This window comes from Pygocentrus nattereri, chromosome 19 (genome assembly GCF_015220715.1).
Source record: "Pygocentrus nattereri isolate fPygNat1 chromosome 19, fPygNat1.pri, whole genome shotgun sequence".
Lineage (NCBI taxonomy): Eukaryota > Metazoa > Chordata > Actinopteri > Characiformes > Serrasalmidae > Pygocentrus > Pygocentrus nattereri.
In genome coordinates, this window is record NC_051229.1 from 26,901,624 (window position 1) to 26,912,762 (window position 11,139).

An 11,139-nucleotide genomic window follows, 5' to 3' on the forward strand; every position below is an offset into this window, starting at 1 on the left:
AAACTCCTCCCACACCCGGGTTTTTGCCTTTGCGACGACTAAAGCCACAGATCGCTTGGAATATCGATACCTGCCAGCTGCCTCTGGTGTCCCACAGGCCAACCATGCCCGGTAGGACTCCTTCAGCTTGACGGCATCTCTCACCTGGGGTGTCCACCACTGGACAGGATTACCACCCCAACAGGCACCAATTACCTGAGTGTCCAAAACACATGGCCGCAAATCCGATGACAAAGTCAATCATTGAACTGCGCCCTAGGGTGTCCAGGTGCCTTGTGCACTTATGGACATCCTTGTGTTCAAGCATGGTGTTCGTGATGGGCAAACTGTGGTTTGCACAGAAATCCAAAAACTGAACACCACTCGGGTTCAGATCAGAGAGGCCATTCCTCCCAATCACACCCCTCTGGGTCTCACTGTCATTGCCCACGTGAGCATTGAAGTCCCCCAGTAGGACAATAGTCTCCAGGAGGAGCACTTTCAAGCACCCTTCCCAAGGACTCTAAGAAGGCTGGGTATTCTGAACTGCTGTTCGGTGCATAAGCACAGACAACAGTCAGGACCCGTTCCCAAACCCAAAGGCGTAGGGAAGCTACCCTCTCGTCCACCGGAAAAAAAACCCAACGTACAGGCGCCGAGTCGAGGGGCTATGAGAAAGCACACACCTGCCTGCCACCTCTCACCATGGGCAATTCCAGAAAAGAATAAAGTCCAGCCCCTCTCAAGGAGATTGGACCCAGAGCCCAAGCTGTGTGTTGAGGTGAGCCCGACTATATCTAGCCGGTATCTCTCAACCTTGTGCACCAACTCAGGCTCCTTCCCCACCAGTGAGGTAACATTCCAAGTTCCAAAAGCCAGTTTCAGCAACCGAGGATCAGAACGCCCAATCCACAAAGCACCGAACCCCTACTACTGCCCCTCCCATAGGTGGTGGGTCGATGGGAGGGGGGACTCATGTAACTCCTTCGGCACCATGAGTAAATGCCCAGCCACCAGACACTCCCTGGCGAGCCCCTCCCCCAGGCCTGGCTCCAGAGTGGGGCCCCGGTAACCCTGATCCGGGCAGGTGCACAAGTCCTGTTTTCTTCTTATTTTCATAAGGGTAATTATGGATCACGCTTTGTCTGACCTGTCACCAAGGACAAGTTTGCCTTGGGAGACCCTACCAGGAGCTTTTGCTCCAGACAACATAGCTCCTAGCATCATTCAAGCACGCAAACCCCTCCACCACGATAAGGTGGTGATCCATGGAGAGGCAGCTGAAACCAGTCAACAACTTATTCCAGATATTTATATATGTAGTTGATATGATATGTAGTTCCCTACATTTTAGACAGTAATGTTAAATCAGGCATGTTTAACAACTACTCATCAAAGATATAATCAGGACTTTTTCAGTAAATTCCAGAAAGAAATGTACAACCCCAATTCCAATGAAGTTGGGACATTGTGTAAAACATAGATAAAAACAATAGGATGATTTGCAAATCTTTTTCAACCTATATTCAATTGAATACTCTATAAAGACAAGATATTTAATCTTCAAACTGATAAACTTTATTGTTTTTTTGCAAATATTCACTCATTTTGAATTTGATGAATGAATTCCCAACTTCATTGGAATTGGGGTTGTATAAACATTTAAATGCCTGCCATGATTAGAATGGGATTCTGTGGTGATGTTTCAGTTGATTAGCTTTTGACCCATTTGGGAAAACATCCCAGAAATAGCAAATAAAAAAAATCAGGATTTAGTCCAAAACTGATTTAAAAACTTTTGAGAACTTTTTTCTTGATAGCACAACTGTTTTTCTACAGCCCTGTTTAATTATACATTCATTATACAAAATGAAACGCAATGTTTCTGCCAGAGCTTCCAGCAAATATTCAATCAACTGCCAAATTCATGTACAGAAACCAAACAGACCAAATAAAAAAAAAGCTAAAGCAAAACCACATATCATCCATATCAAGCGTATTACTATGGCCTGACCATCATAACGAGAATTGTCTTACAACTCAACATTGTAAAAAGATTGTAAAGCCACCAGCTGCTGTTATGAGGAGCCATAATTTTAGTTTCAAAATCACTTGTGTAAACTGTATATTGACTTTTTGAAGCAGACCCCACACAATTGAATCCACAGAGAGGAATGAGTAGCTTCCTGCATCCACAAAATCACACACTAAACGATGAGCTTATGCCACAATTCAAATTATTCACCCAAAGTTGTTCTCTACGCTCTTAATTCTTTGGAAGCCTTTGGCAGAGGAACGCTGTGATTTTCAAACAGAACCTCTCTAATTTGAGTCCAGAGTACTTAATGGGTCTTCTTATGTAATTTTATGCGTTCCAGCTGTGGCCACAGCACAGTGCGAGATTATGCCGCAGATAAAAACCCCAAAAGTGAGCAGGACTGTCATTACCGTGCTGCCATTTTTTTTACTGGAAGTACAGCTGTAGCTGTTTAAGGGTGGGTTGATGTTATAGTTATGTTGTGCAAAAGGGTGAAGAAAGCAATGTTATGTGTATTATATATTACGAGAGCAAAAGTCATAGACCGCCCTTCGTTTTTTTTTTAATTTCCAGAGCAGCTATTAAATCTAAGTAATTCATTTCCTGAAGAGATTAGATATTAGACAAATCATTTGCATGATTAATGTTAAAGCAAAATATGTGGAAAAACATGAGTTTCTAAAAGTGGAGTTCAACAAATGATTAAAGGACACAGAGGAAAATAAGCTTCTAACAAACACGCAAGACCACCAGATCTGTGACCATCAGATAAACAATACTTCACGTTTTTATCTCTAAGAGAGGGGAGAAAATCAAGCTGCACTCTTGCTTCAAATCTGAAAAAAAATCCACATGTGTTTCTGTCCATCCTTCCACTGTGAAGAGACAGCTCAACACTCTGGGTCTGTAACAGCCATTGGTGTTGTTCTTTAGTAGTTTGAGATTTGTTGTTTGTGTGTTATTGTGTGGGTTTAGTGTCTAACATAGAGAGTTGTCCTATGGCTAGAGGTGACCATCCCAGCTATTCAGCCTGTTTTTCTGTTAAATAAAAACAAAAAACATTCCTGAAGCAGAAATAATGGCCTTCTCTGGTTCTTCTCCGCCAAGATGCCTCAATATTATACACTGCTCAAAAAAATAAAGGGAACACTTAAACAACACAATATAACTTCAAGTAAATCAAACTTCTGTGAAATCAAACTGTCCACTTAGGATGCAACACTGATTGACAATCAATTTCACATGCTGCTGTGAAAATGGAATAGACAACAGGTGGAAATTATTGGCAATTAGCAAGACACACTCAATAAAGGAGTGGTTCTGCAGGTGGGGACCACCGACCACTTCTCAGTACCTTTCTGCTTTCTGGCTGATGTTTTGGTCTCTTTTGAATGTTGGTGGTGCTTTCACACTCGTGGTAGCATGAGACAGACTCTATAACCCACACAAGTGGCTCAGGTAGTGCAGCTCATCCAGGATGGCACATCAATGCGAGCAGTGCCAAGAAGGTTTGCTGTGTCTGTCAGCATAGTGTCCAGAGGCTGGAGGCGCTACCAGGAGAAAGGCCAGTACACCAGTAGACGTGGAGGAGGCCATAGGAGGGCAACAACCCAGCAGCAGGACCACTACCTCCGCCTTTGTGCAAGGAGAAACAGGAGGAGCACTACCAGAGCCCTGCAAAATGACCTCCAGCAGGCCACAAATGTGCATGTGTCTGCACAAACGGTTAGAAACCGACTCCATGAGGATGGTATGAGGGCCCGACGTCCACAGATGGGGGTTGTGCTCACAGCCCAATACCATGCAGGACGCTTGGCATTTGCCAGAGAACACCAGGATTGGCAAATTCGCCACTGGCGCCCTGTGCTCTTCACAGATGAAAGCAGGTTCACACTGAGCACATGTGACAAATGTGACAGAGTCTGGAGACACCGTTGAGAGTGATCTGCTGCCTGCAACATCCTTCAGCATGACCGGTTTGGCAGTGGGTCAGTAATGGTGTGGGGTGGCATTTCTTTGGAGGGCCGCACAGCCCTCCATGTGCTCGCCAGAGGTAGCCTGACTGCCATTAGGTACCAAGATGAGATCCTCAGACCCCTTGTGAGACCATATGCTGGTGCGGTTGGCCCTGGGTTCCTCCTAATGCAGAACAATGCTGGACCTCATGTGGCTGGAGTGTGTCAGCAGTTCCTGCAAGATGAAGGCACTGAAGCTATGGACTGTGATTTTGTTGTCAGCACATTCAACTTTGTACAGAACAAAGTATTCAATGAGAATATTTCATCCATTCAGATCTAGGATGTGTTATTTGAGTGTTTCCTTTATTTTTTTGAGCAGTGTACTTAGTTGTTGAAGCCTCAAAATAAATGTATGTTAGAATTAATTTGTAATATACACAGCTACCAGTCATCACCGTTTACTCAATGGCCATGCTGACAGGAAATGAAACAAATGAAAGAGTGGTATCTGACATTCGCCCAATATTTTATACAATCCTTCGGAAAGACGATTAAATATTATTGAGCACATTCTCAATCTTGAAATGGAATCACAGCACTGCATAAGCACAGTTCATAAGCTCAAAAACAAACAAAAAATGCTCCTCGGATATCAAACAAAAGACAAAGCTCTTGAATCATTTCTATCGCCAAGAGTCTTAATACCCCTTTATGTCCAACATTAAGACGTAAGACTTGGATTTCGATGCGTCAATGCTTCGTTAAGTGATCCTTATTAGTCCCACAATGGGGAAATTTCACCTCCGCTTTTAACCCATCTGTGAAGTGAAACACCACATACACATTAGTGAGCACACTTGCCCAGAGCAGTGGGCAGCCCTATCCACGGCACCCGGGGAGCAGTATGAGGTTTGGTGTCTTGAACAAGGACACCTCAGTCGTGTACTGTCTGCCTTTGGGGATGGAACCGGCAACCTTCGGGTCACAGGACCAGTTCCCTAACTTCCAACACACGACTGCTTTCTTCCACCCCCTACCCCCCTACCCCCCTACCCCCCTTTGGATATAGAAATGTACTATGGGGTATTTTCCATTCTCTGTCTATCTACATGGTGGTAGAGTATTAACATTATTCCAATAGCAATGGTACGACACTACTTTTTTATTATTATTATTTGCTGTTAGTTTGGTCTGTATGGAGACCGACATGTTGGCCCATTAATTTTCTCACTTATTTGTGCATTTTCACATATTTTCTCATAATTTTCAACTACATTATTTATATAAGTCTGAATGTTGCTGAACTACTTGGGCCTGCCAGAAAGAAAGTGAATCTTGTCACCTTATATACTAAGCTTGGCATCTTTTCCATAATCCAGTTCCAACTTAAACTCATCAGCTAATTATTACTAAAATAATGAATACAATGAGAATAATTGTCACGATTGGCCCCTCCCAGTCATGTCCATGTGTTCATGTTGTGTTTTGGTCTACTCCATGTGGTTTCTTTGTTTTGGTTTAGTCCAGCCCCCTTGTTTAGTGACTCCACCCCTGATTATCTCCACCTGTGTTTCCGCCTGTCCCTCGTTTACCCTCATTTATTTAAGCCCTGTGTTTCCCCCTGTCTGGTTGCAGGTCTTTGTTTGAATTGTTGTTTTCTGGATGTTTTGTTTGTTTGATGTACTTGCTATACTTTTGCAATTAGTTCTCTGTGTTTAGCCTGTGTTCTGTTAGTCATGTCTGTCTCGCGATCTCTTCATATTGGCCATTTGAACCTGGACTGTCATGACCATGACCCTGGATTTGCCCTCAATAAAAGTCGCTTATCTCAGCGTATGCGTCCGCCTCCTCACTCACCAGCGTTACAATAGTAATAATCTTCATGAGCTCAATATTCATCAACACTGGGATGGTTGCTGGGCAAGACAAGAAGGGACCAATTTTTAAAGTTCTACAAAATTTTGTTGAGAAATTATCATATGGGTGAAAACATTGAATGCTGTACATACCATCACAGTACACATGAGAGATTTATATTTAATATAAACCATTACCTTTACTAAGGAACCCTTCAACAACCATCTTTTTAAATGAGAAAGAAAAATATACATATTGCCAACTAAACCAGAAGCACTTAGACTTCTGTTTATGGAGACACAGGTGCTAAGAACAGTGCCAGACGGAGCAGTTATTTTTTCCATCCACAGATTATTTGTGGGTGATATGAACTGGAAAACTGGGTAAGCAGCTGTGAATTTTCTCGATAAGATAAGGGAAAATGAGAAATGATTACAGTGCTGCTAATGTAACACACCAGATACAGTTAGCTGACGTTTCTCAGAGAGACTGAACACTGAATGAAGGTAGTAGAAAAGTACTAGAGATCAGGATAGTTGCTGCCTGACCATATGTGCTAATATATAAAATCTATACTCTAACAGTGAACCTATTTATATTAGTTCACTATAACAGGCAGGTTTGTCAACACAGTCCTTCTGGTGTCACATTATTATCTGTCCTTTATCCATGGTCATCCATGGTTGTGCAGTTCCTCAGTAGGAACTCTTTAACATTTAAATGTTGATCTATTACTCATTACATAATCTTTGATTCATCATACATAGGAATCTGTCACCTGTTCCATTGAACTGCAGGTTGAATGGAAAAGGTGATAGTTAAATGCGCAAGCGAAAAAAAATTAAAGATAAACTTCAATAAAGATAACTTCATTTTGCCTACATCTATTTCTGCTGCAAGTTACCATCCAGCTGCATCACTCTTCTGATCAGGAAGTAGGGTTTTTATGAAGAAAGTCAAGTGTACAAAATATGTTAGCATGTCCTGTTTGGAATTCAGCAACTCTAAGTAAAGGCATTAAATCTCTATCATCAGTTGAATAAATCCACCATATCTCGGAAAGGACAACTTGACATGAATTTTCTTCAAGATACAGTTACTGTCCCTTGAGGAACTGGTGCAAAAACACACCTGGGGGACAGGAACTGGAGCTGCCCAAGAGACAAGAACTGGTGCCTCTTGAGAGACTGGAACAAGGAGCACACAAAGAACAAAAACCTAGGACAGGAACCAGATCTAGTTCTCAGTTCTCGCTATTATCCAGTTTCTGCTGTCCCTTGAGGAACTGGGAAGGCTCAAGAGGTAAGATTGGATTCATATGAGGGACAGTAACTGGAGGATTCAATGGTTAGAAGTGGATCATCTCAAGGGGCCTGCATTTAAATTGCTTAAGGGAAAGGACCTGAGGTCACTCATGGACAGAAACTGGGACCAACTGTGGTACAGAAGCTGGAGCTGCTTGAAGGACAGGAACTGGAGCCACTTTAACTGAAACTAATCAAATGACAGAAACAAGTCCTGCTCAAGAGATAGGGACTGGGATGCTTAAGGGATAGGGAAGAAGACACTTGAGGGAGAGGAACTGGACCTGTTTGAGGGACAGAAAATGGAGCGGCCTGATGGAGAGGAACAGGTCCTGCTTACTGACAGGAAATGGGGCAGACTAATATTTGGGACAGAAAGGGGCTCAAAGACTTGAATTGGCCACAGTCTGTGTCTGGGGTGAGAGCAGGGGAAGAAACACAAACTGGGTCAAGAGAACTGAAGGGTTTGGCAAGGAATGGAAACAGACTTTGTGGCTAGTATTGGGACACAAGACATGATTGAAATCGTGATGTGACTGCATTTCAAGTAGGGTCCAGACTGGAGTCAGGATTAGTAGGCAAAGTCAGGAACCAGAGCTGATTCCTGGCCACAAGATCAACAGCCTGTCAACACCTTAGAAGTACATACTTACTTGAGTAAACTATCCAACTGTCTGCATTGGAGATTGGAGCATCAAGAATCCCACACTATGCTGACTAAAGACCAGCCTCTTTGTGAAGCCCTTAAACTAACCCTAAGCACTTCTTGATTTGGTTTGTATTGCACTTATACTATGTGTTAATTCTGCATTTTGTATCTTTCTTTCTAGGTATCAGCCCTGCTCCTTGTTTCTAGCAGTGCTCAAGGATAGTTTGGACCCTAACATATTAGTACTAGAATACATCATCTGAGCGAACAACAAAGCACTTTTGAAAGTTTCTCAGGATAAGAGCACCTGCTAAATGTCAGAAACATGAATGTAAGTTATACACTGGTTCCAGGAAACACAGATTTTGGCTTGTGGAGCTCAGAAGAGGAAACAGGGTGGAGCAGAGACAGACAGGGATTCATCAACACTAAGTCTAAGTGATACTTTTTCAATCCCACCTCCACATTTAACCCACCTGTGAAGTGAAACACCACATACACACTAGTGAATACACACAAACTAGGGGGCAGTGAGCACACTTGCCCAGAGTGGTGGGCAGTCCTACCCACGGCACCCGGGGAGCAATTGGGGGTTAGGTGTCTTGTTCAAGGACACCTCAGTCACATACTGTCTGCGCTGGGGATCGAACCGGCAACCTTGTGGTCACAGGGCCAGTTCCCTAACCTCCAGCGCACGACCGCCCCTTAAACTAACATGGTATGGCAGAAGCTGCAAGTCTTTAGTCAGAAATAGAGCACTGATAGAGCACTAGAGCCCAGGTTCCCAACCTTCGTCCTGGAGTTTCCCTGCTCTGCACTTTTTTATTGCTTTTCCAGCTGTAACACACCCACTTCAACTAGGAAGAGCTTGATAATTAGCTGAATAGTTACATCAGATGTGTTTGAATCACTGACATATGCAGGACAGGGTTTGTTCCATCTCCAGGCTTGAGGATGGCTGACACAAGTTGTGTTTTAACAAGGTGGAGCTACAGGATAAGTGTTTCTAATAGTGTTTCTAAAGTGTTTCTAGTAGATGGTGGATAAAATAATACACAAATAATATAAATGACTAAGATGCTTTTCCCTCTCAGTATGCTTTCGAGAGATCTTTGTTGCTGGGGGTAAAACTACTGGTTTTGTAAGCCACCATGGCTCTGACCTATTGCATTTGTCTCTGACCGTCTATCTCTGTCTGAGGCAACTCGCTGCAGGTTGGCTGTTTAGTAAGACTGGCTCTTGCCTGTACAGTCTGTGTCTCTGAGGCCCATCACTCCTCCTGGGTCAGAGATTAAATGCTCCCTAGGCTCCTGCATGGCCTACTCCCCTTATGTAAACCCAGTGTGTTGTAACCATGAACCTTTAGAATTGCACTGGCTCTTAGATTGAGTTGAGCAGAATTAGATGCTTGAAAATGTGTCTGCGATGACTTTGATTGCAGAATCATTTAAGCAGAGTTCAGTCATTAACTGGAAGAGATCAGGGTCAAGTAATAATAATAATAATAATAATAATAATAATGTATTTTCTGTGTCAAAATAGTTATCACATAAAAAGCATAGAGTTGATTAACATCATTTCTAGATGGGAGAGGCAGGTCCAATATTGTTTACAAGCCAGAAGCCAGAAAAGTTAGGTTCATAATCTGGCTGTCAAATGATCTAAATATACAGCATGATTAACAGTATTAGTCTTAATCTCTCTATTTTGAAAGTGAACACTTCATTACTTCCACTGAGAGCAACAGTGGCTGCAAATGGTACACTCTTGCTCTCATAACGCTATGTTATGTCTTTTCCAATGAGAACTGGAGCTTTCCACTTGGCTATTGCTTTGTTACCTGTTTGTAGGTGATATCCATAATCCACCCATGAACACTGCCTAATGTAATATGGTTCTAGAACCAGCTGTGGGGTTTGCTTGTAAAGGTTACTTTAGACACTGAATTATCATTCAGTAATAGTAGTTATTCAGTAACTACTATAACTGATTCATTATCTACTATTACTACTAATCTGAAAGTTCTTTAGCTATGAGAGCAATGAATTGAAATGTTTAACCCTTTTTTAGTTTAAGAGGTTACCCCTCTAGTGTCTAGGGCTCATCGGCAGGCCCAACGTTTTATTACACACTTCTACAACTTACATTTACAGCATTTGGCAGATGCTCATATCCAGAGCAACTTACAATTGGATCATTTTACACAGGTAGGCAAAGGTAGTGTTAGGAGTCTTGCCCAAGGACTCTTATTGATATAGTGTAGGGTGCTTACCCAGGTGGGGATTGAAACCCAGTCTATGGCGTAGAAGGCAGAGGTGTTACCCACTACACTATACCAACCACAACGTAACCAACTTAAGAATAGATCAGCCAGTTTGTCTTGAAGTCTATGTAGTTACTGAATGATAAAGCCTAGGTTGTAATAAGCTAAGGGGTTAAATTATTTTCTGGGCTGGCTGAAGAATTTTGTGCAGTACTATAGGGACTGTAGCTTTAAGAGGCTATGGAGAAGTGTGATCAGGTGATTGCAGTGGAAAAGCACATCATCCACTCACCTGCTACTGTCTTCACGTAGGCCTTGAGGGACACGTGGAGCAGAATTCCCCACTGAGAGTCTGTGTGTGTGTGTTGTGTGAGTGTGTGTGTGTGTGTGTGTGAGAGAGAGAGAGAGAGAGAGAGAGAGAGAGAGAGAGAGAGAGAGTATGTGTGTGCAGCTGGTAGGGGTGGTTTGACCTATATTTAGGCACTCTACCCAGTCTGCTGTTGGAGTTACAGTAGGTGGAAACAGAGCGGGCAATAAAAAATGAAGGATGTGATTCAGCAGCTCTGTGCATTTACTCCACCTGAGACACACTTCACACACCCTGAGGAACAGCAACCAGACAAATCTGGTTCATTCCAACCTTCACCCAGTAACACTTCAAAACACACGCACACCTGTGGCTTACCTGATGACTGAGGTCTCATATTACTGAGATATATCTTATTCATCTGCTATGCAATGTGAACTTTAAAGTAAGTACAGTATCAGTCAGCACTAGTCAAAAGTTCGGATTAAACTAGTTTTGCAAGCCAGACTTCTGCCCGTCATCAGGCAGTCTTGAGGGGGCAGAAGGTTTCAACACCTAAAGAGGTCAAGAACTGCATACTTTGGGGCTAGCAAGTGGCGCAACTGCCCAGTCATTGGTAGATCAGTCCCCAGTGATGCCATTTGCCATCCACGGTCAGGAGTCAGGCCCATGCACAGATACAGTGCATCCGGAAAGTATTCACAGCGCTTCACTTTTTCCACATTTTGTTTTGTTACAGCCTTATTCCAAATTGAATTAAATTAATCTTTTTCCTCTAAATTCT